This window comes from Dermacentor andersoni, chromosome 1 (assembly GCF_023375885.2).
Source record: "Dermacentor andersoni chromosome 1, qqDerAnde1_hic_scaffold, whole genome shotgun sequence".
In the NCBI taxonomy this organism is placed as follows: Eukaryota; Metazoa; Arthropoda; class Arachnida; order Ixodida; family Ixodidae; genus Dermacentor; species Dermacentor andersoni.
The window spans coordinates 292,147,829-292,175,220 of NC_092814.1; positions in this window are offsets into that span (position 1 = coordinate 292,147,829).

Genomic DNA, 27,392 nt, shown 5'->3' on the forward strand with positions numbered 1-27,392 from the left:
CCCAGCGATTTTCGACGCTAGATTTAGCGTCTGCTTGACACCAAGTGCAACTCGACCCTGAGAGTCGTGATCTGACAACGTGATCTTCATTATGCATGATGGGCTCTTTCGTTTTAAAAGAGTATGCTTCGACTTGCCTTCAGCTCGATCAGCCTTTCAGAACATGATGCATCTAATACTTCAAGGATGCGAGGGTGTGCTTTTCTACATAGACGACATTATTGTCTATGGCCGTTCTCGAGAAGACCATCTCTCTAATCTCCGCACCGTCTTGCAACGGCTTTCTAAAGCAGACCTCAACCTCAACCAGAGGTGCGTTTCTGACGTCACAGAACTCACGTTTCCGGGGTATGTTCTGAACGGCAAAGGAGTTTTTCACTTGCACCATCTATTCAAGCGATAAAAGAAGCTCGTGTGCCGTCAAACGTAAATGAACTTCGTTCTCTGCTAGGATTGGCGGAATTTTACTCCACGTTTGCTTCGCATTTTTCGGATGTTGTGGAACCTTTGCGGGCATTGCTTCGAGGCAACGAACCATTTGCTTGGACGCCAGTTGCTGAACAGAGTTTCGTCCATTTATATTCGCTACTGACAACTTGCAACGCTCTACATTGATTTGAACCTTCCTGTCATCGCCACGACTGATGCCTCTGGCTACGGACTGGGCGTGGTGCTGCAACAAAATAACAAGGGAACTCTAAAGACAGTTGCCTTTGCCTCCCACACATTTAGCCCACAAGAACCTGCCGGTGAACGTGAAGACTTAGCATTCGTTTGGGCCTGTGAACATTGGCACGTCTGTTTTTGGGGTCGTCCCTTTGTCTTGCGAACTGACCATAGTGCTCTCGTCACGTTCTCGTCAACAAAAGGCACTAGACATCGGCCTATGCGTATTTCACGTTGGTCAGCGCGCCTACTTTGTCACAACTACACCATACAGTACCGCAAGGGAAGTGACAATGTGGTGGCTGATGCGCTCTCTCGACTACCTTTGCAAGGAGAACCTAATGAGGTTACTGCTGGAGATGCGCTTGTTTGCCTTCTTTCTCCGTTGGTAATGATCACAGAACTACAAGCAGCGAGTGCAACTGGCAGTACTATTAAAAAAATTATGGACTTCGTCCACTTGGCCTCATAAAAGAGATCTATAGAAGCGAAGTTAATGCCATATTTTCATCTACATGCAGAACTTTCAATTGTACACGACTTACTTTACCGTAGTGACAGGATAGTGGCTCCAAGTATCCTTACTCGTCGTTTGATGGAAGTTGCACACGAATCCCATCCGGGGATAAGTCGTAAGAAAACTCGACGGTAATAGTTGTACTGGTCGCGTCGCATGGATGAACACGTAGAACGACTGGTTAAAGCCTGTGTTCTTTGTCCATCCTGTGATAAGTCCGCGCGGCTAGCTTCAGCACCTGCGCGGCCATTAGCCTTCCCTGACAAAGCTTGGGAGAAGATTCGTATTGATGCTATTGGATCCTTTGAACAAGCTCCCATCGATTGTCGTTATGCAGTGACACTTATCACAGCAAATGGCCGAAAGTTAACTTTCCAAGACAAGTTTCTACAGCGACGGCCAAGAATTTTTCGGTACAAGTGTTTGCTCGCAAAAGCTACCCCAATGAGATAGTTTACGACCATGGACCACAGTTCAGCTCGGCTTAACTTGAAGATTTCCTTCAGGAACGTAGTATATGCCATTGCTTCTTGTCTGTCTACCATCCCCAAGCAAACGGTCTTGTCAAAAGGTTCAATAGGGTTTTCAAGTCTGTTGTGCAGATGGCAGTATATGAGCGGCGTAATATTCGCGTCGCCGTCACAGGTTACTTGGGCGTCTACCGCTGTACACCTCAGGCCACAACGGGAGTTGTTCCCGCCGTTTTGTTGCATGGCCGACTGCCACAAACGCGATTAAACTTCGCTGACCTGCCGGATAGCTCTTGTCATGAAAATCCAGCACAGGCAATGAAAATGCTGCGTCAGCCTGTCAGACAAGAACAAACTTCTTTAAAGCTATACACAGGTGGACGACGCGGAGCTCTAGAAAGCCAATTTGCCGTCGGCGACTGCGGCCGCGTAAGAAAGCCTACAGTTCGATTTCTTCACAGTTTTAGAAGCCCAAGAGGATTATCGAGCAACGAGGACAAGCGTCCTTTCTTTTGAAAGGTGGTCGAGTATGGAACTCTTCCAGGTTTGAAGCAATGCGCCGAGAAGCTGTGAAGAAATTCACAACCAATCGTCCTAGTTTTGTTGAGTGGGCTCTAACGCTACCCGACCCGCCTTGTCAAGTTAGCGCGTTGCCTTGCCTGCTGACTGTCCGTCTACGTCGCGGCAAGAACCGTCTTCACTGTAGGAAAAATAGACCGGCCCATCACCACGGAGGAGCGTTTGAGTTAAGAAAACGCCCTAAACACTGAGGGACTACGCGCTACGCATGCGATAGGTTTATTTTTATTTTTATTTTCAGCCGAGGAAATGTCGCATATAGAAGAAGAAGAAGAAGGAGGAAGTCACCTGGGGACAATAAAGAAAGGAAGATTATTTACATGCATGGATTACATCGCTATCCTACCTTCTTTAAATAAAACAACCATTCTATCACCACTGTTGCTCATATCTTGTCTCACATTCTTGACAAAGTTATTCCTCGGATTTTTGAGATTGACAGCCCATAAACAAAGGTCATGAAACAAAACATCCACAGCGCATGCCTATTATGTTATATCTTCTAAGAGTTAAATATTAAAAGTGGGAAACAATAACAGAAACCTGAAAATTATGTCATTTACTTGCCGCGCCTGTGTACTACCTCTGTGATCGTCTCAAGGGAGAGGCGCCACGTTTTTATCAGAAAGCTCGCCTTCGAACATAACGTTCGCCGCTGGCGTCTCTCGGTAAACATTACGGTTGCATAAGCTGCAGTTGCCGAAAAGCGTGAGAAGCAGTCAGACATATTGCAATGCTATCGCGTTCCACTCTTAAAGGCGAAACTTAAGCGTCCTCCAAGAAAGCCAAGAGAGAAGCAGGGTAAGGCACAAAGTCCTAACTATCCCCTTCCACCACTGCAGACTAACAAACTGGACGTGCGTATAAAGGGAAGGGAATGAAGAGAAGAAGCATACATGCGCGCTCACCTTAACGTGCACACTAAGTCTATAGAGAGGGACGCAGAATGTTGTCGTCCTGAGGCACTGGAGAAAGCCAAGAGCTTCTCTGTGGCTTAAAAAGGTGGCCGCGCGACATGTTGCGCGGCACTTTTCGTGTTTCGCAGTTTTGGAAGTGTGAAAAAAAGCCCTTTACGCTGCGTGTATGGAGCCACAAAAAGGTGGAGCGATAATGTAAGAGAGGCGGACATTACTTACAGTAGAAATTGAAACATATATTCTACTAATTAACAGTAAGTCACTAATGAACTTCTTAATTACTTCGCGGCTCATATGGCAAATTACGAATTGTAGCCAGTGAGTTTGCAAGAAGTATCCACTTGGAATGAATTTCCGGAATGGCACCAGTTTGGAGATATGCGCCATCACAATCGCCGTATAAAATGAACTGTTGTTCCACTTACTTTTTAACAATACGGTCTCTTATGCATTGAAGCACAAAAGTAACTGGAACGCCCACGTATTTCGTCTGACACTTTGTGAAATGAAATCTCGGAACTGGTTGCACCCTAGAAATTCATTTTATGTGGATACGTATTGCAAGCTCGCCAGCTTCAATCCGTAAATTGCAACATGTCCCGTAAATTATTTATTTAAGGGGGCAATTAGTGAATTGTTGTTAATGCGTTGAATATGTGTTTACATTTCTCGTGCTAATAATGTCCCCCGTTTGGTAATCCAGCTCAAGGACATAATTCAGCTACCACCCCCTCTCAACCTTTGCCACGTCATCGCCATCCCACACTTCACACATACACCTTTTTCCACTTTGACACTCCTAATGCGAACGCATTAAAACACATATGTAGCGCTGCGTGTGTAGGTAATAAAGAAAGTTGGTAATATGGTTCTTCTACGGGCTCACATACGCCCAGCTTCTGACGCACGCTCGGACTGCTCAGCGCTACGAGAATTGAAACATGTCGTTGATCGCGATGGTGCTGGCAGGACAATGAAAACCTTCCAGATCTTTTTGCATCGTAGCTCTGACGTATGCACCTAGGTGATGTCAAACCCAGGTAAACACGTCCGCGCACGAGCTCGTCGCATGCACAGAATCCTCACTGCCGCAGGGCAACCGTTTTGTGAATGTACTTACAACGGCGTTCATGATGAGTGAATGTGGCGTCTCGGCTGGTGCAGTTCTCGACTCTGTGCTCCAATAGCTCCGAGTTCCGTATTATATGCTCGAACGTCGAACGCAACCAAGTAGCCACGTTATCACCGCGCGCTGCGTGATGTCATAACCGTGTCATATTCCGGCAAGGCCGCGAGTCAATCTGATCGCAGCTCCTGAAATTGGGCAGATCGCCCTTCCAACATCGGGACAAGCAAAATCTACGCAGGCCCGCGGATGAAGGCATCGCCCTGCGAGGGGCACAAGTATGACCGCACACTCGAGATCAGCCGACCAGATAATAGTTCGTTCGGTTAAGTGTTTCACTTACCTTCCTTCATTCCATCCGTGCATTCAGAGTGAAGCTGATCTCAAAGCTCCGAATTTGCGTGTTGCCTTGTCTGTTTCTTTCGTTCTTTCTTTCTTTCTTTCTTTCTTTATTTTTTCGAAGCCGTTACCTTTTCAAGGCAAAAGTTCAAGACTGGCATGTTAACACCCCCCCCCCCCCCCCCCTCCCAATGCGTGATTTCCCTTCTTCTAAGCGTCGGCCACGACTTGAAAGCGCCAGTCCGGAGCGAAAGAGGGGAGGGGGCACCAGATACGGTGATTTTCAGGTCACCGTTTGGCTCATGCCTCGGTGGTTCGTCTGTTTTTTTAATGCCACCTTCATTTGCTTTCTCCCACAAACAACTGTTTCAGCCCATACGAGGGCTGTTCGCAAGTACAACGAACTGACCCGCATTGCGGTTTCCTTACGGAGATCGGGACTACGGTAAATTAGTGGCCGCGCATATAAAGAACATTCACTCGCTTATCTTAAACCCTTTCAAATGACGTGCTTCTCTTTTTGTTCGAGACGCTAACGGTGCCTACAACGCAATGTCGCCACTGAGTTGTGGCGTTTATTTGTCTATGTAGGCAATCTCACCCAACTGCAGGAGTGACTGCGGTAGATGGCTACGAAGGAATCTGCATATCACCCGTCCTCTAATGGCCACTTGATTTAAATTTCTACTGCCATTTGTTCGCGTTTTCTTCCTTCACGTTCCCTCATACGTAAAGCGTTCGATTTTAAAGTCTATGCCTCTACATAGATGAGCCACCGTTGCATGCACTACGCCACATTTCTTTATTTATTTTTTTATTTCAGATACTGTCAATCCCAGTGGGATTTTTACAGGTTGGGCATATATTATAAACTCACAAATAGCGATGAAAACAGGTTTACATAATTTCAATAATGATATTTGTAATCGACACGAAGCAGATATACACATATGGCAGGAAATAAAACATGAATGATACAGTGCATTTGGCAAAAAATGGTGAAATTGCATAGGCAAATACAATGCTTATGCAGATTTTATTTTATACAGCGACGTGAGTGGTGTGTTATTTCCGGCTAGCATAATCTAATTATTGCGCAACAGTTCTTTTACAAGGGTTACAAATTTTGGCAACGATGTGTTAGTCGTTATGCAGGGGTCCATGGCTATTGCATTCTCTTATTGCAAGAGGAAAGAACGAATATCTAAAACAATCAGTGCGAAATGCATATTCTTTAAGTGTTAGTGAATGCTTATGGCGGGAAGGTCTGGTGTCAGCTAGGGATATATACAACAAAGTATTTATTCGTAATGCATTGTGTATTAATTGAAACAATAATTTTAGGCTTGCCAGTTTGGCGCGGTTTCGCAGAGTAGGAGTAGAGGCTTGTTTAGCAGTTGGGTAGGTGAACTGCTATTCTTGTATTTGTTAAAGATTAATCTAATTGCCTTTCGGTGCACTCCTTCTAGTTTGTTAATAAGCTGTTGTGTATAAGGAAACCAAATTGTGTTACCATATTCGAGAATTGGGCGAATAAATGCATTGTACGATAGCAGTTTAATTTCCGGTGGCGCAGCTCGCAGTCTTCTTCTGAGGAAGAACAGCCGTATTAAAGCAGATGGTATGATACCGTTAATATGCGATTCCCATCTTAGGTCATGTGAAATGATCAAGCCAAGATATTTACGCTCATGAACTCGGGTGAGTGGTATGTTATTGATAGTGCATTCGAAGTCCGACCTATGTTTTTTGCGGGTTATAGATAAAAAGGCAGTTTTTTTAATGTTCACTTCCATCTGCCACTTTTTACACCACTTCACTACATCATGAAGGGCGCTGTTTAAATCAACGTGATCATACATAGAGTTAATTTCATTATAAAGAATGCAGTCGTCGGCAAAAAGCCTCATTTTAACGCGGATGTTAGAGGGCAAATCATCAATAAAAATAAGGAACAAAGTGGGAGCAAGGACGCACCCTTGAGGCACCCCCGATGTAACTGGTACAATGGAAGAACTTTTATTGTTAACAACAACATACTGAAACCGTTTGGTTAAGTAATCTTCAATCCAACTGACAATTAGCGGCGAGAATTTGGAGTGGCGCCCTCTTGCGAGTGACGTGACGGCCAGGACGCCGCTCGCTCCGGCTTGCTCGGCTGCGGCTCACGCTCGTTCCCTTCGTGCGTGCTTGGGGTAATGATGGCTCGAGCCGTGCTTACAGAAGGTTATTTGGGATTATTTCTGCTGCCATGCCTGAATCGCAGTTTCTTCTTCGAAACCGCGTGAGTCATGAAAATTTGCGACTTGGATATCGCAAGCTGCGTAGCACTGAAGGGGTCTACTGGTCTTGCAATGCATATATGCGCCGTATCTGTTCATAAATTTTGCTTAAAAAGAACGTCTGCAAGTTCTACACTTGAAGTTATTTATGATGCTCCTCTAAACACTTAACATTCCCTTACTGCTTAAGTATGAGAGACATAGCATTTGATGTGGAAAAATTACCTTGATATTTGGTGTCAACATTATAAATCCGTGTTAGAAGGAGAGTGCCCAGCGAAGCTTTCATCATAATTCTTATCACTCTGGTGAGTTGTTTTAATCAAACGTGGCAACTGCATTAAGGCCTAAAAGGAAGAGATAGGCACGCATTTTGTGTGAAAACGTTTGGTGCTACTTTCACCGTTCTCTGAAATAGGCACCCAGAAACGCATTGGCTGTTAACACGACGGCGCATCGTGTATAGTATACATATACTTCACGAATACCATAACAGCAATCACATGAAAGAAAATTTCGTGGTTAAGATCTAGAACCAATCAAATGTAAGCGATGAAATGTGCCACAGCGGCCCTCAGTAGCTTTTATCGACGATATGGCACACGTACCCCTCCCGCAACGGAAGCAACCGACTGTCGTTATGTGGCGAGGCGCGCATTGTTCGCGAAACCCAGCAGTTCACTACCACTTCGAATTGAAACCATGAAGTAGCTCTTTATACAGCTCCAATTACAATGCCTATAGCATACTCGAGGCACTACAGCGCAGCTTAGGCTGCGTTGAAATGGAAAATGCAAACGCATTCTGCCTCGCCATATCTCGATACTGCGTTGTTTAATTATACAAACTGAAAACTATTTGCTTCGTCAGTGCATAAAAGAGAACCTCGCATACACGCCTCATAAAGAAGACGCCACAAGCCTCGCATGAACACGTGAACTCCACTGGGGAACAATGATATTTTCAATATGTGCCACACTACTAATGAATGGGGCTTCGGCTTCTTGCTGGCTGCAGCGAACCGGTCCAAAAGGCATATTTCACTCAAATATTTGACCCGAGCAGCCTGTGTCAGTTCTCCAAACAGATTCATCATGTCTGTTCCTCAAGCAAGAAGCACTAGTAAATTGCTCAAGTGAGTTGAACGTGTAGCACGGAAAGGGAATAAATCTTGGTACATTCCTTTCCGCGTGCTGCAAACAGCTGTAAGCCTCAATCAGCTTTACTTTAAGTTACCGCAACTTAAATTTAACCGTGAAGAACGGCCTAATTTTGAGAACCAGTTAAAAACGCAAGTGGTGCTGGCCGAATCTAAACTGCAGCGGAAGTTAAGTCCTCGTCTTACAGCCGAGCGTTCCTGTGAAAAAATTGAAAAATTCGATATCATACCGTGAAGTATTCGTCGTGAGCAAACATGTTTTAGCGGGTTAAAATCAAGATATATGTTGTAGAAGTCATGTATAGCCACCGTTTATTTGTGACACGCATATTGCACCATGGCGGGTATGGAATCTTAACTGGATTCTTATGTGCTGTGCTTTTGCGTCTATGCTTTTATTATTCGCGTGAGCTACCACTGCAAAGTGTATATCCGCGCATGAAAAACCCGTAATGGGCTGGTCTGAGCTCCCTCGGGTGGCACTATAGCGTTGCCTTTGAGAAATATATTGTCGTCTAGGAAATAAGCTCCTTGGTTACATTTTCCCGAACGAAGACGTCGTAAAATATATATTTGAGAGGCCCGTCATAAGTAATATACAAGCATTGGGAACGAGAGCGAACCAGCGGAAACACTGGAGAATGCGCCCGGTCACCGCCCGAACTGCAGCAGACGACAGGCGCGAGTCCGTGCCCTGACGTCACGCGAGCGGCGCTCGCAGCGCCCCTCTAGGTCGTTCTCGGGGCTAATAGAACCATCGCCTAAAGTTGTTTTCAGTTTGCTGATCAGTTTTTCATGGGTTATTCTATCAAACGCTTTCGAAAAATCTAATGCTATTAGGTCAACTTGTTTTTGATTATCAATGCTTTGGGATAAGTCATGCGTTAATTCAAGTAATTGGGTTATGGTTGAAAGTCCCCGGCGGAAACCATGCTGGATAGGCGATAATATTTGTGCTTGCTCTAGATAGCTCGTGATACGTTTTAATATGATATGCTCTAATAATTTTCCTACTGTGGACGTTAGCGATATCGGTCTGTAATTACCGACATGACTTTTGCTTCCTGCTTTATCTGGAACGGGCACCTCTGGTGGTGGTGGTAGTGGTGGTGGTGGTGGTGGTGGTGGTGGTGGTGGTGGTGGTGAGTTGTAGCAACAGGGGGATTTAGCCTGGCGATCAACGCTGACAATTGCTCCACCCGAGCATATTCTATAAAATCACTGTGGTGTTTCCCCACATATCAGACCAGTCTCTCTTAATAATGTGATAAGGAGACGAGAAGTTTCCTTGCGGGCTATAACTGGTCCTTCGGGGAACACGAGGTGTTGCAGGCACGTACGTGGAAGGTACTTTTGTGGCAGATTTTTCAGGAGAGCGGCGCTTTGATCTCGGAATTTCAGGCCCGACCAGAGGAAGTGTTTGATGTCTCCTGTTTCGTCGCATGTCGTACAAATCTGAGAAATGATGCGCCCCGTCTTAAACAGACACTAAAGGCAAATACTAAGTCGAACTAAAGTGATAGATTAGTGCTCTAGAATATCTAAGGCGTCAATATTATCGCGAACAGAGCCTTAATAACCGAGAAATCGAGGTAAATGCAGGACATGATTAGACACTCCCCTGGGACATTCAAGCACTTGCCTGATGACGAAAGCACTAATCAGTTAAATTCTTTCACTAGTACTGAACTACTCGTTGCGAAAAAAAATTCCTCGAATTGTATTATAAGATGAAATACTTCATCTTATAATACCCGTTGACAACGACGCGGGCGGTCGAAAGGTTTCGTCTTCGCTCGACTCTGCGCCGCCCTGGCTTTCGCGTTTCAGTACTTTCCTGATCGCGCAGTGCTGTGCTGGTTTTCCTGGCTCGCGAAACTCGTACAAACTGCAGGTAGCAGAGAATTCGACTTCCATGTGATGTCGCGAGACCCCGAACAGTCTACGCCACTTGACCAAAAAGCAGTTGCAGCGGCAAATCCGCCGCTCTGTCTTGGCTTAGTGCCGCCGTCTGTCGGGCGCCGTTTTACTCACCGACGGCTGCAAAGGGGGGTGATGGCGTACGCCACGTCACCACTCCCCCAGTTTTGTGGCGGGAGACTTGAATTTCGAAAAAGGTATTCGGACCCTTCAGACACAATTTTCTCGTAAACTAAGTCTTTTCTTGGCACAAAATAAGCGTTGGGAGGTTTCTGGAAACGTATTTAAACAGTGCACGTCGACTTAGTGTTTGCCTTTAGTGTCGCTTTAAATAATCATGCTGGTGTATTAGCAGATCCTGTCCTTATTCGATATAGAAGTGAGGCTTCTTCTAGACGAAATATCTTGGTTACGCATGGCATGTGTGGTGGAACCCAAAGTGACCCAAAGTGATTTCGAATGTTAGATTTCTTGATTACTCCTTGCGCCATTGTCTTTGGGAGGTTGATGGAGGGCGCCGTATGCAAGAGCATCAGCTTTTTCGTTGCGGGCACTGCCAATGTGGGAGGGAATCCACTGAAACTTTACTGTGAACCCTTTGTTGCCGAGTTCTCTCACGAGGCAGCGCAGGAATTGCGATGCTGCTCAAGCGAACATGGACAAGCGTGACAAAGTCGCAGTCATCCCTTACAAGCATCAAGTGTCTAACGGGCTGGAGAACATTAGGCAGCGCGCCGGCGTACGGCTGGCTTTTTCGCCGCACACAAGCCATTCTTGCTTTCAAAAAGGAGCAGTCCTCTGTCAAATGGAACCCATGCAAGATGAAGTATCGAAACTTCTACATGCATTGTGCGCGGGTGATGGTATATATTATTCTCGTGTCCTGTGGTTCCTAGCTGTTGTGTATGCCAGACAGGCAGGTGTCTCAATGACCTGCTTAGGAACGCGCTAACAACGTCCACAACGCAAGAAGATGTTTTTTTTCTTTGTTGGAACAGCACTGGTCATACCTGTGTTTGTACATTTATTTTCGAGCCCACCATTGTAATTTATAACCACAAGGACTGCCGCTTTCGCATTATCATTGAGGCAGCACAAATGAAACAAAAATAGTGTGGTTGTTACTCTTGTTTTTCTTTCAGGAGACCCTTCGCTTTTACCCACCAATTCCGTTTTTCGGAAGGAAACTATAACACGACATAGTAATAGATGAGAGGCCCCCTTCCCCTTTTCGCACTTTTGTTCAAATTATATTTGCGTAACATAAATTCCTTCGCAGCACCTGACTGCACCTACTGCGTCCGCCGCGATCCACTGGATTGATCTTAACAAGCTTGGTCCTTGAAGATCAATCACATTTTGCGGTCACTTTACACCTCTTCAAGTTAGCGAAAAAAAAATTCTTTCCATCTCTCTCTCTCTCTCTCTCTCTCTCTCTCTATATATATATATATATATATATATATATATATATATATATATATATATGAGAGGAAGAGAGATCCAACGTATGCACATTTCAGGATTTCTATGAATTGAAGGTTTAATAAGCGGTTAATGGAATGCTTTGAAACTAAATGTGATGCGTACTGTTTTCTTCATTTACATCACATGCCACGTGTAGCCTCATGCAATGTTTATGTTTATGCACCATGCAGGTCATGATATAAATCTCACGCAACGTTTAATGTTTGTCCATCAAACCACTCACAAGCTATGTCGAAACGTAAACACAATTTCAGACTGATGCACATGGCGAGGCTTTAACGCCGGAGAGCGAAGACGATGTTTGGTGATTGTCTAGGGAAGAAGGGCTCATGAAAGGGTCTGTGCCCAAACAAGTACGACACTTATCTAAACACATTCAAAGCTTCCACGCCCCCTTGGTTCCAGGGGCACATACCCACACTGGGAAATAGACCAATAATGGGCACATATCCAGGGATCCAAGAATGGGGTAGGCCAAATACAATGAATATTATAAAATCGAAGAAACCGTTGAGCCTAATTCCCTATTTCATTAGGAGATCTTCGTGTGCGTTAAAGAGGCCTATCAGCCGATGCAGTATGTACGGGTTTTTCATCGTCTTTACGCGTCACACAATCGAATACTATCCGATTTGATTCGTTCCTCGAATTCACTATTCGCAAGTACAAATATTTTTGGAATAGTTTCCGAATACTTCCCGTTTCCAGCTGTACAGGATGTAAAAAGAAATTGATACAAAAATGAAGCGAATTTCACCCCTGCCGTAGTAGAAATATAAAACGGGAAGTTACGTCGAACTCGCCGCGTCGCTCAGGCAGGCGAGCCCAGGCTCTTCCAGCTAACGCGCAATTTTCTCCGCAAAATTCCGCTCAGACATATGACATTCCATCATGGGTATTGTTCGACACTGTTTGTCGATGTTGAAGCTCTTGGGTGTAAATCTTGGGTGAAGCTCTTGGGTGTAAATCAGAATGAGCTCGGCCGAAACCGTCGTACGAGGAATGTGGCAGATGCGGGACAGTCACCACAGAATTGTACCGCACTGTCGTGACGTACTTGTGTTCCTTGTTCATAGCAATAAGAAAGAGAAAACATCCAGAGATGCAAAACATTCAATTTGCTGTTACTTTTTATGCGTGCTTGTTTATCAAATTCTCCGTCTAAAAAAATATAGGTGTTATAAATGAATAAACGGTTCTCTGCTCATTGAAAGGAATGGTGCATAATGTTCTACAGTAGTAGAGCTATTAACGAAGGATCGTCATACATCGAAGCCCACCTCTAAAATAACACTTGCAAAAAATACTTTGTAGCACCTACCAAGAAAAGTTACCAACCCTCGGTGGTGGGAACTCCGACAGCTCCTATTCCCTTATTAAGGACAGACGCTGCGATGGGTGGTCGTTTACTTGCTCAAACCAAGACTAAAACTTCGTGGAACACTTCGACTTTCTCCAACTGTCGTCTCCACCGGCGGGATCCTTCAATGAAGCTGCAGATTCCATGGCACTTCTCCACCGTGATGCAACTTTATTGTGCCGGCTCTGGTTAGCGGTGGCTTTTACGAAAGCCTACTGATTTCTTTTTGGAATGTCTGACACACCTGTCCGTGACTCACGCAACTGTGAAGAGACGATCGAGCACCTGTTGTGTTTTTGTAATCTTTACCACATCGAAAGCGACATTATTCGAAGTTTGTTATACCGATTGGACAGCAGACCTATTTCAGCAACAAAAATTCTTGGACCATGACCCCACGCGTCGTAGGCTTACAAAGCGACGCGGACATTGCTACGATTCAAGGAATCGGCTGGCCTCGGCAAGCGATTGTAGGGTGATGGACAACCACCCGTGTACACACTGAGAGTACCTTCTTCCCTCCCTCTCTTTTCTTTCCTTCCCTTAAACTCCCGTGTAGCATAGAAAACAGAAATTGCGTCTCGTTTACTTCCGTACCTTTCGTCCTCCTCCTCCACATACAGTAGCGGTAGGCTACGAGATCGCAAGGAGAGGCATTCGTGCTGCAGTGGACACAAATATGATGATGACGATGATGATGATGATGGTGATAACTAACAACCCACGGCGCAGTGTCTTTAGGTGAGGCGAGGTAGCCATCATTATTATTTGGCCGATTCTCGACTTCTTGGAGCCATTCTCAGCTATCTCCCGAAGAAGGCACTATAAACCCCGATGTAGTATGTACGGAAGTTCCCGCACTTGCGTTGTAGCATTTTATTCACTTCGAATGTATTACACACGTTTATACAAATACTATTCCTCTTGGTACCGGTCAACTGAAAGTACTGGTAAAATAGGCCGACCTGCTGCTGTTATTTGTTCACACCTCACGTCAGTGTGCATTAGGTGATTTTTTTAACAACGCTGCCGAAGGGCTAAGGCAAGAGCAGCATTATTGAGCCCTTATCGCAGACATTCGCACATCAAGATCACATCCAAAAGAAAATGAACTAGATGCCACGGCAAACGCGAAGAAATTCTAAAGATTCACGAGGGCATAATATATTAGAGCTAGATTCTTCTAAAGCCAGGGTCCCCCAAAAGTGTTAAGGGTAGCGCAATCAAAGACAAGGGCAGGAAGAACGACAAAAGTCGTCCTCTTTCTGTTCTTGTCTCAAATGCTGCTGTTGGCAATGTACGGTGACCTACTAGCTATATTTGTCATCCCTAGACAGCCTACACGAAAGGAAAACAGGCAGGAATAAAACCTGATCACCTGACCTCTTTCCATTGACGGCGCTCTTCTTAAGAGCCTCATGAAGAATCCAAAGAAAATTTAATTTTCCATCTCGTAGTTGGATCTTTGCCGACGCACCCTTTCACTGTTGCTACGGAAGTCTGGATGAGAAGACACTTGTGGGTAACGACGACGACCAGTGTACATCGCCTAACGCTCTCTGCTGCCTCTCTGCAGTTCACCGTCTGCGCAGCCGAACAGAGCATCTCAGGAAGCTGGGACAACTTGTACGTGCCTCAGCAGGCTATCATCTTGGATACAAGCTACGCAAGGTCTGTAATCGGCAGCGCACGTGACCTGCAGCAGTGGTTCCTTGGGACGCAACAGCAAGCTACATAAGAAAACTTCCTGGCCTGGTCCTCACACTTGGCAGCGGCGGTGATGACCAGTGTTGGTGGAAACTACAGATAAACCTTTCTTCATTTTACTACGTCGTCACTGCTGCCAAGCTGGAGTTGACTTTTTGAAGTAGATATGAGCCGAGATGACGAAAGACATTTCGAAGCTTAAAGAGGATTTCCTTGCCGAACTCCTTAAACTGAACGAAGAACTACGCCAAGAGCTTAAGACTTCGAAAGAAAATGTTGAACGCAGCCTAAGGACCGAGATCCGAGGTATGGGCAATGAACAAAAAGATTTGGAATCGATCATAACGTATTCACAAAAAGATATGAAGAGCTAAAGAGAAAACTTGACGATGAAATTTCTAAGAATAATCAGCTTCAGAAAGCAAACAAGCAGCTGCAAGCGAGAAGCATGGCTCTTGAAAAAAAAAAACTCATGACATATAGATAGGTAGCTGACGCAGTCCGAGCAATATTCGCGCAACATGAACCTTGAAATTCAAGGAATTGTGAAACAAGAGGGTGAAGTTCAGAATGACGTACTCGGTAACTTAGGTACTCCAATCGGCAAGCCGATCGTCGAGTCGGACATCGAATGCTGTCACCGCGTCCGAACGAAAGCATCAGATAAAAGCAACATAATTGTGCGATTCAAGTCCTGTGTTAAGCGAGACGCGGCACTCAAGAAGGCAAAGAAAGCACAACTAACAAAGACATGGGTGTCGAAAGCACAGCTCGAGTATATGTAAATGAGAATTTAATGACAGAACAAATGGCTTCTGGGCGCAGCTAACGCCAAAAAGAAAGCTGTGTGTTGGCAATACGTTTGCACAGAGAACGGCGTTATTCTTACTCGAAAAACCAGAGACTCTGCAGTTGTTTTGTGTCAACACTAAAGCCTATCTTTCTAAGATGACATACGCCGCCTCGGGATACGCAGTTAGACGAATATTTCTTTTCATTCGATGCATGGAACTGTTCTTTTTACATATACACTCTAAAAACTAGAGAGGGTATCACATGAGTGAAGCAGCCGATTTACTTTTCAAAGCGTTGTTTTACACTCGCAAAATTCGAGTGGAGTAAAATTGTTCACTCCATCAGCAGAGAGAGAGTGAAATGTGCTTTTCACTCTGTCCTTCTGGGAGAGAGTAGAATGCCCGTTCTACTCTTGCGTCAGTAGAGAACAAAACGTAGCGTAAGCTTCTGCTTCAACTGTAGAAGGCTGGCCCCGAACATGACGATGTATTAATCACGCACGCTGGGCACAGAACGCACCGTTTTGCTTCTAAGAGAAGAGGCAGCCACAGTTCAAAGGAACGCGGAGCGAGCGCTCTACTTTTTCATTCAGAGTGGCTCCAGCGCGCGCGCGCTCAACATCGCGGAACAGCACAGGACCGGAGTAAGGTGATCCGTCCAGCGATCAGCAACGAAGGCCATCCAAGGGCGATCGTATGTTAGCCATCTCGCGTCGCCGCGAAAACACGACAGTCGTTCGTCATCCGTTGGATACAACAACAAATCTTCCACGGTAAGTTAATTCTAACTTAGGTGCAAATTCTACGTATATGACATGCTATCGCCAGGAAGTCGTCGCGGCGCTTAGCCGACGGAATTGGCAACGGTCTAGGCAAGCACGCTGTGTCTATCGATGTCAATCGAAAAAGCCAGTCGTCGCGATAACTGCGTGTGGTTTTATCGCTTGCCGCTATCCGTAAGAGCTTTGAAAATCGCAAACGCTGCCAGAATCATGGTATGTGTAACAGGCGAGAGGACGCTTAAAATGGTTTGTTCACCAGAGTATGATTCCGAGCTTATGCGGAGCATGCTTAGCGTGTGTTTTGTGTGTTTGAATTTATTCACTTTGGCAGTCTACTGTGTACGGATCGCTCTTGAAATAAGGAATCACATAACAGAAGGCGTCATTTTGCTGGCGGCATGCTTTCGTTATAAATAAGCCGCGCGCTTGACGGTGTCTCGCCCATGGGTAATCTGCAACCACTGAAGTTACGTGCAGCGCCAGTGCTAGTTAGAAACTTTGCCGCAGGCAGGCAGCTGCATGCTTCAAGAGGTCAGTTGGGTGCGTTATCTTGCACTTACTGAAAACGCATGAGGAATTCATGTTTTATGCTGAATAAAGTATAAACCCCATATAAGCGATCTTGCGCGCGACAGCTTCACACGATGCGATGGAGATGGCTGTCACGTTCGATCGTCACCTACAAGTCGTACTCCGTGCGAGCGACGATTTTGAGCGACGCCTCCCCGGTGTTGCCGGTATGAGGATTGCAAATACGCGTCAAAACTAGCGTGACACGTGCTTTAGTAATCTAAATTTATGTATTTTATTGTAAAAAGAAGCATAAAATATTTCCGAAGGTCTTGCAGTAGGTTCTTATCATTGCACGTATAAAAATTCAATCGTTTGCTCGTTCCGCGCGACAATCAGTAGTATTTGAGCGATGTATGTACACCCAGTTCCGCCTTCACGCTATTGGCTAGTCGCTCGTAGCACTTCCGGGTGACGAGCTACGAATTCTAGATTTCCAGAACCGAGCGATATGTTCAAGCGACGGCCAGTTTTGTCGCTCGAAGCCGTCGCTCGTCGCCGTCGTGCACTTAATTGCTCTCATGGGGTTTAGCCCTAACACTGAACTGTTTTTGCTTATGTATTGAAATGGTGTGATTATATGTCTGATTTTATGTCTCCTGTTGCGTTTTTCGAGCCTGGTGTGAATCTGAAAGGGTGCTTATGTCTACGAACGCGTTGAATTGTCAAGCAGCGAGTTATGCATCGGCATTGAATATAACGGCTGCTGTGTTGAATTACAATTGCAGGGGAGCTTTGCATACATTTATTGTTTTGGACATGCCTGCGCATTTGCTAATGTGAGTTGGCGTTTCAGAGTTGTGTCAAATGAACAGCTAAATCACCCTTCCTCTGGGGGCTACAAGCATAATGTGTGCATGTTGCTACTGCATGGCAGATCAAAATGTGTTTACCGCTTTAATATTTTTAGTGGAGAAAAAAAGTATCAAAATAAAACGTTGCTTTAATTCCGTGTTACCAGTCGTCTGTCGTACACAGAACAAAGAGTTGCGGTCTACCTGCAACTTTTACATACCTTCAAGAGTAAAAAATGCTAGATTTGAAACTGCAGCATAGTCGAGTCTGTCAAAAATGAACTCCATTGCGCACCTCATCAATGCAAATAAGTTCTTGCCTTTTAGTATGCTTAGATGCAGGCCGCAGTGAACTTTCTTGTTATTATTGAAATGTGGGTAAGCTTGCATAACAAGCCTTGTTGCCCTTCTTTATAGGCACATCCAGTCATATCCATTGACCTGGAGGACCATATTTTCATCTCTACTGAGCATCATGTTTGCAGATATGATCCTCAATTTATGGCTTGAGCAGTGGCACAACCAGAGATGGTGCGGGTTGCACACTGGGCACGTGCTTAGGATGTGTGACAAATGATGTTTGAGACACACCAAACTAATGACAGACTTACGACATCTGACAATGACCAATATTCTATTTTTTAGCAGGAGTATTTTAACATTGATGCTGAACGAGGATGAACTGCCGGTTATCTCTTTTTTTGTTTAAATCTAAAAATTGAAATTAGTTTAGCCGTTGACTATTGTAGTCATTTAGATGTTTCACATGCATTTCAGTAGGAAGACTAAGAGCTAAGACTTTCTTTTAGTGCCATGACCTTGACTGCCTTGACGTTGTTTTACACCATGTCATCGTGTTGACTTTTGCACAATATATTTTTCAGGCACCGGCCTTATATAATGCAAGAAGGCAGCTGCAAGGACACAAGGATGTCAAAGAGCCAGCCCAGCGCGACTCCACGTAGTGCAATGGAGCGCACGCCAAAGAATCAAAATACATTTCCATGCAATTTGGACAAGAAAACTAGAATGTGGGTATATCGGGTGTACCATTTGACTAAATGTCAACAAAATCAAAATACAGTATGTCACACCAAGTGAAAATTCTCACGTGCTCTAGGCAGTCACCTTAACATGGTATATTTAAGTAATGTATCTGATGGGAAAGTCAAAATTAATTATGCTCTCTGGAGACAAACACATCGGAGCAAGTGTCATTGAAAAGTTGGAAATGCGTTCAAAAAAAGCTGAATAGTTTTGTGAGAAGTGACTGCTTTTTGTCTTGCCTCTCAACAGATATATCCATGTCATAAAAAATAGTGGTACAGTGAAATTGCATATTTGTTTTGTGACATGATACATACTTGCAATGTGCATGGTGCCTGTGTTCACTATAAAAAACAGCTCATGCGTGGTTAGGTGCTTACATACATTTAACAGCTTTAATAGCTTACAGTTAACAGCATGTGAATGCAAGGGTGCAAATAGAAACCACTGTCATTCTGTATTTTAAATGCTGACATGAAGCAGACAGATTTTCATGTCTTCCCTTTTATCTATTTTTACATCTAATTTTAGAAGTATGGCTTCCTTTTAGGTTCCAGAAAGCATTGGGGGAAGAGAATCGCATGTTTAAGAAGCCATTATCGTTTACATGCAGGCTCATGAAATCAGTTCATTAGAACAGCTCGTGCCTCCCAAAGTGAAATCAAGGAGCAATTAAGGCCTTTAACTTTACAACATGGTGCACACCTTACGTCATAGAAGCCGGAGAGTCACTCGGAATTTAAAATGTTAAAAATGTAAAATTGTGGTTTCGCCTGAGAAATAGTCATACGATAGCTTCTGGAAGGTATTTGATGTTTTGATTAGAGTGACTCAATCTACTTGCCAACCAAGTATGCTAGTGGAGGTAGGGATGCGTTCAATGAAAAGAACTGAGAGCATCTGAGTAGAATACTTCATCATTGGTGGATGTGAACATATACTGTTAAGCAAAAGCCACTTAGTTTCATGGCTTCTTTAGACAATTTTTATAAGGCATATAATGAAAGCTTTTTGCACATGGTAAATTTATGAACTTAAGATAGAGTGCACAGTGAGGCGATGTATTAATCTTCCCAGACACATATGTACTTGTTTTGAGACGAAGATTCTGTGAAATGCTATAATTTTTCTTCATTTAGCGCGTCTTAACCACTTCAGTAAGAAAATAGCTTTGGTTTCAGGTAGTTGGTTTGTTGTGCAAGTATATGTATAGTCGCACGCAAAATCCACGTGCATGGCAGGAATATGTGAAACAGGATAGTGCCTTTCTCAATTTATGTTATTTTCGTGCACTGCCCTGCCTGTACTTAGGCTTACGTCGCCTTTTATGCATGACATTCATCTCATCTGATTTTTGTTTCACATCTGAAGCCATGCTATACTTTAGTTCGACTGCATTTTCAACAAGTCACAATAATTGATCATGTAATTATGCAACCTGCTCCTCCGAAGTATAGCATTCTTACCATAATGGGAATGGAAAGCTACCATATATGACAAGAAATTTGATGTGCAAGATTTAATGCCAATGCTCCTTGCAGTTTTATACTCATTTGGTACACACTAGATAATATTGTAAATTCAATTATTATTTATTCGTGGAAAAGTGCAACGGATCAATCCTAACAGCACGAGGAAACTACTTTCGTGAGGAAGCCAACCGAATAAGAAATACGATACGCCTCTGTACTGCTTTGAGACCGGGCAGGATATTGCTGGAGAACCACGACAAGACACACTTAGAAACAAAGGGGTGCAGCCCATACATGAATAACTTTATGTGACATATAAGCAAAGCTAGCTAGACCTGCGGCCTCACATGAGAATATACAACACATTTCTAAATGCACTGTACTCTCAGTCAGGAACATTCATATGCTGTACAGGACGTTCTCAAATGAGCTGCTGTCTTAGAATATGGCACAGAAAAAAAGTTTCTTGCACTATTTATCTACATTACCACCCCACGCTTAGCAGTTCATCTGGTAACCTCTGCCGTATAGGTGCACGCATCTTGTGCCAGAAACATAAGCGTTTGCTGGCCAGTAATGTAGCGCATATTTCTCTTCGATCATAGTGTCAATATGTTGTTAGTTTGCACACGTTTGTTCTATGTTTAACTTTCCATTGTACACTTTATTTTTGAGAAGCTGGAGCCAATTGAAAATAAAGCATATTTCTACACTGTACTACTGATGAAACTTCAGAGAGTATACTTATGTTTTATTACACGATGTGTTTAAAAGTTCATGGTCATCACTCTAATCTGATTTTATGTGTTTGTCAGTATGTTTCTCAAACTATTATTCAGTTTGTCTTGTGACTGACAAATAAAGATTTTGACCTTTTAAGAGAGAAAACGTTTCATTTGAGTAACTCGGCGACTACAGATTACATCCCATTAACCAAGCACAAGAGCAGGAGCTGCTCATCAAGGACTAAAATACTCCCTGCGTGTAAGTATTGCGAATCCCTTCCCCTCTAACGTGACCATGGATCTACATCGTGCTTTCATACTATTCGGAAGAGTACTAGCACTCTGTTTGGAGAAGTAGAAACACTCAGCTTGAATGAGTAGAAGCACTCGGTTTTGGAAAAGTACTATTACCCCGGTGTGGAGAGTATTAGCACTTCCTTGCAGTGGAGCAACAAAACTCTGTCAGGAGGAGTTATCCCACTCTCGCTCAAGGAGGGTCGATCTACTCTCGAAAAGAGTGAAACATGGGACAAGGCGTTACTCCCTCAAAGAGAATGCCCCGAACTCTGTTTTTAGAGTGTACTCAGTTCAACAAAGTTTCCAGACAAGGATATGTGCTTTCAGATTGTACATTTAAACATGGAATCTGCTTTCAATAAAGCTGAACAACTCGCTTCATTTTTATCTTGCTTCAACACGCCTTTTGACATAGTTTTGCCTATAGTTTTGCTATCGGAGACATGGTATCGTCACGATGGTGACGTCATGCGAATTCCTGGGTGCAACTCATTTTATCTTAATCATTCTGGGAAGCGCGGCGGTGGTGTCGCGTTGCTTGCGAAAGCTTCTGTGCATGCGTTCTGCTATCAGTACACTGTTTGAGCAACAGCAACATCGAAACGCTTACTGTGCAAAGTGGTCGATTTTCTTTTTCTGTTGTCTACCGCCCTCCTCACAGTAACTTGTCTGATTTTTTTTACAGTGAACCAGGCACGAGCCCAAGGGGGGGCCCGAGGGGGCCCGCGCCCCCCCCCCGAAATTAAGTGACATACCCCCCCCCCCCCCCCTGTCCGCCCACGCCACCACACACGCATTCATAAAGCGCCGACAAATCAATCCACTTGGCGGTCAACATTCTGCAGCCTTTTAAAGCGAAAGTAGTGTATGACTAACTTCCGTAGTTTTTTTTCGGCATCCGTTAACAAAAAAAATCATAATGTGGGCCGATCCTGGTGATCGTGCAAAAGGGGTCCAAGATCAATGGCAAGTACGCCTGTGGACTCGGGAACCTATACCGCGCGCTTCGGAATCTTCGGGATGGGCCCCCGTATGGGTAGTGCTTAACGCCTGCTTCACCTCCACCGCGGGTCGGCCCGTCATTGCACTACTTCGGGTTGGACCACGTATGGGGAGCGTATGGGGAACACTATCTTCAGGCCGACCCGCAACGGAGCTGAAAAACTTTGCTTTTCGTTTGAGAGCTTTGACTGTCGTCAGCTTTCGATGCAATTCCGTCTTCACAGAGTCGAATGGTTGTCAAATTTTTCATTCCTTTTGGATGGCGGTAGTTATCGGCATCTCCTGGGGTGTGGAAGCCAGTTTTCTCATCGATTCGGTGCCCGCGCGATTAACGCAAGATGAATTCAGCTGTCCACATCTATTGTAGCAGGCAGGGCGTAGTTTATTGTTTTAATTATAATATGCTATTTTATTTATAATGCCCAACACAATTTTGTGTCACCATCTGTTCAACGATCACGCGCATCGCTGTTGCTTTGTTAGTCCAACCTTCTTTGTTTAGACTGATCAAGGGACCAAGAAAGAAATTCGGTTCACAGTGAGCTGGTGTGTATGCTCATGGAACGAGTTGCGGCCGGAGAAAACGCCAGTTGCGTTTAACTTTTCGTTTTGCTTCATTATTTACTCGAGTAATGGCTTTCCGCGACGCTGGCAGATCTTCGGAACCATATATCCGCGATATGGGTCAGATAAGGTGGAAAATGGTATATTGCGAAACAGCGTCCATCATCAGACCCTGAAATAACCGTTCCAGTCATAAGCAATATTACTGTCACCCCTTACCTCGCCTTGTTTTCCCTAACTGTACAGCACTTTTCGTGCAAAATTGGCAAGAAGAAACAAGAGTCGCAAGGAGATGAGAAATTAAGTGATCTACTAAGGGAGAAAACCAAGGCAGCAGCCAAACAGGGACGAAAAGTGAAAATTGTTTGTGAAAATATTTATGGATCAACATCTTTTTATTTAAAAAGGAACTAGAGAAAACGCTGCCGGAAGTGGAGAATAATTCCGTGTGTTTTGAATGACTCTTCTACAGTTATCATTCGAGCCGCTGACGTAGCCACTTCCCTGCTGTCCTAATGGGGATGTTTTTCTAACCTTCCGTGGTAGGCGCAGTACGTCTAGAACAGGAGCGTCCGGCGCTCTACGCGGTTGTACGGGACTGGTGACCAGGCATCGTTACGCAACTTCCCAAATAACAACACGAGTCGGTTTTGGCATTTGGTAGAGCAGTAAAGGAGGGATCCAAAAGAACTGTGGTTGTTCCGCAAATATACATTTCGCTATAATTCTTCCAGAGAATATTCACAGAACGCTACTAGAAATGTTTATTTTGCACTTCTTCTGGTTAACTTGTTCTTGGCAAGGTTCTTCCTGCGCATCTTTCATGCACGAGTCCATTTGATGTGGTTCTTTGTTTGCCAAGTAAAGAAGAGGTGTATCTCACAGGCGTACCTGAGATGCACGTTATTTCTATTCTCTTTTGAGAATTTACGCGTCCTTATGGCGAATGGTGGGCATTATTAACATTTGTACTAGTAAAAGTACCCTCTCCCTCATTTGCAGAGAAAAGTTACCTTGGGTTGGGCCCCCCCCCCCCCCGGAAAAAAATCCTGCGTACGTGCCTGCTTCGAACGCAAAATAACGTTCCTTCCCGATAATTTCTTATCTTATCTTAGAGGAGACATTAATGTTGACATGGCCACCTACGACCCTGCTCAACAGCAAATGCTGATCACAATTCAAAGTGCTAATTTTAATAATGTCATAAATCCCCCAACACGCGTTACTGCCGCAACTTCTTCAACTCTGGACTTAATTATCACAAATCATGCTGCAACTGCGCAGTCTAATTGTATAGCCGTAGATATTAGCGATCACCTACGTATATTTTTACGAATTAAATAAAACTATGTCATGATGTTTCTGTGAAATCAAGGAGCCAGATAATTTCCAGTAGACGACTTGGAACATTTAAAGGTCGCATCGCATCTGCAGATTGGATTCCAGTTTATGAACAGTGTACGTCTGAAAACGCATACAAAGAATGGAGGAATGTAGGAAGTAGGACGACTGCTTCCCTGTCATTGATATTTCCGCTTGCAAAAAAGCACGCAAGCCACGGATGACAGCTCGAGTTATACGCCCTATAAAAAAGATACAAACTATTTGCTAAATTTATAAACACTAAAGACCCTGAAATTCTGACACAATTCTAATTCCTACGTAACAAAATTAACAGCGAAATTCGCTCTGCTAGGAATGCCTACTACAATAACTTATTTACCCGCCGTAGTTGCTCAGTGCCTATGGTGTTAGGCTGCTGAGCACGAGGTCGCGGGATCGAATCCCGGCCACGGCGGCCGCATTTCGATGGGGGCGAAATGCGAAAACACTCGTGTACTTAGACTTACGTGCACGTTAAAGAACCCCAGGTGGTCGAAGTTTCCGGAGTTCCACTACGGCGTGCCTCATAATCAGAAAGTGGTTTTGGCAAGTAAAACCCCAAAATTTAATTTTTTTAATAACTTATTTGGCGTAGCCCTCTTACGCAAACCAAAAGATAAATGGAGATACTTGAATCAACTATTAAACAGAGATACCTAAACCGAGACACTCACGAGCTTAACGATAGGCCGACAAAAACTATATGGCTCAAAGTTAGCCGTTGTGTTCAATGAATTCTTTGCCCAGATTGGTAGAAGTTGCTAAATTCCTAACTTTTCCTGTTTTCTAAACAACCGAACACCACGGGCACTATATTTTGAGCCAGCAGACGACAATGAGGTATACTCTACCTTTAATGCTTTACGCGATAGCTCTAGCTTAGGCGCATTTAACGTCCAAAGCAGGCCGGTCAAATGTGTATTATCCTTTCTCGTCCCATGTCTAAGACATATATTTAACACTGTAGTGATCACAGAACAATTTCCCGCAGATATGCAGCTAGCAAGAGTTGCAGCTATATACAAGGAAGACGATAGGAATATATTGAGCAACTATAGGCCTATATCGATCTTTCCGTATTTCTCAAAGGGACTGGAATAAATAATTCGCGGCCGTCTGCACGGTTTTTTTTTCTCAAGCACTCTGTAATTACTGACCATCAGTATGGTTTTACTCGGAATTTATCGACGAAACAAGCACTACTTGAGCAAGAAGAACATATTTAACTTTGAATCCCAACTACTCACATTAGGCATATTTGTTGACTACAGCAAGGCCTTCGACACGCTCAACCACGACAACGTTTTCGCAAACTAGAACACTATGGTGTACGGGGCACGCCCTTAATGTATTTAAATCATACTTAAACTCCCGTTTCCAGTATGTAATAATTGGAAACTATCCTTCTGAAGTCCTGCAAATCAAAAATGTGTCCCGCAAGGCAGTGTATTGGGACCTCTGTCCTTTAATATTTGTGTCAATGACATTAATAATATCGCTAACGAGGCAAAATTCATTATGTATGCAGATGATACATACCTGTTTTCTTTTTTTCGTCCAATAACATTCTGAAAATAACTGACACTGCCAATCGGGTTCTCAGGTGTAGTTCTTACTACTACTATGACATGGGACGCCCACCATAAATAAAACTTACATTACTCTTTCCAGATTTATGGGAATTTTTCACGCAATAGACATAGTTTACCCGTCAAGAGTAAGCTAAGTTTATGCTACGCTTTCTTTTACTCATGCCTAGATTACTGCTTTGTAGTATAGGGTAACGCCACAGTTTTCAATGTTCAAAAATGATTTGTTCTTCAGAAAAAATGTTCGGGATAATTGCCGATACCTTATATGATGCCCCAATACTCCCGCTACGCCTAAAATATAAAATTGTTGGTGTAAATAAATTGTTTGAATACAGGTTTGCCTGTTTATATATATATATATATATATATATATATATATATATACGATAGCAAAAGAATGATCTCTTCCTTAATCGCATAGTAGAACCCACCCCGCATATTACGCCATATGAAACTAGAAAACGACATACTTATACAGTACCCCGATGTAGAACTAACTATGGTTTCACAAATTTGTACATCAACTTTGTGTTATCATAGAATTCACTAAACACTGAATTCTATGATAATTTATCATATACGTCATTTTCTGTTATTCGAGACATATGTGAATTAGTTCATGTTGAACTTATATTCTAGATATTCTAGAGCATTTGACTTTTAATATTATAATTTAACACTGTTTCACGTTCATCAAAATATTTTCGTACTGTGCACTTAATGTCAGAGTATTCACTACATGTTATATTTGCATATTAAGTTCCTTATATCATTGTATAAAGATCTACGTAACTTTGGTACTCTCAGTGTCCGAGGTACTTCATTGCACTACACATATTCTACTTTATTATTGCTCAACTTTTTCCTTTCTTTCATTTGCTTTTTTTTTCCTCCTGTCGCAACTGTCAATGTTGTTAAATGGGTTCGATAGCTTTGTCAAGCGTTCCAATAAACTGCTTTTTCTCTCTTACCCCCAGTTTCTACTGCACACTGTATTGCAAACTGAAATAAAGGATTGATTGATTGATTGATTGATTGATTGATTGATTGATTGATTGATTGATTGATTGATTGATTGATTGATTGATTGATTGATTGATTGATTGATTGATTGATTGATTGATTTGGCTGTCGGAGCATTACACCGCCGTTACACTAATGCAAACGCCGTAATGGAAAAGCTTTTTTACCGCAATGATTTCAGGCTCATTTGTGATATAAACGACAGCTAGAATTCTTTTTTTCTTTCTTTTGTAAATAGAAAGGGGCTGTGGTATTCGGAAGCAATCGCAGACGGACGTGGTCGCCATACTGAGGGAACACGTCGACATCCCCACTGTGTCGAATGAAAGAGACTGTATACATATATTCTTCCTCTGCTAACGTCCGTTCTAACCGTCTACTTCCATTGTACGGTATCACCCACTGGCATACCTATCCGGATGTCGTATGTCGCGTTGACATTTCTTGACGCACTCAATAGTAAATTTCTGTGATTTGCTAACCGGAACAGCGAAAGAGAAATATATTCGTTTAAAACCCCGTTACAGTCTCGTATTTCATGGCGTCTATTACAGGGATTAAACTGCGATCGCGTTCCACCTCTCTCGTGCATCGAGTGCGTGGGGTATTGGTGCATTTCAATTTTCTAGATGTGCTTTACACCGTAAGTGATAGGCAAAGAGAAATGATTGACGTTTTGCTTGTTTATTTTTGTCTAGTGCTTGTATCCCAGGTGGAGTCCATAGCCGTAGCCGAGTCCGTGGCCGGCGTGTCCCAGGCCGTAGCCACCATAGCCGTAGCCAAGATGCCCCAGGCCATAACCGTGTCCGCCGAAGCC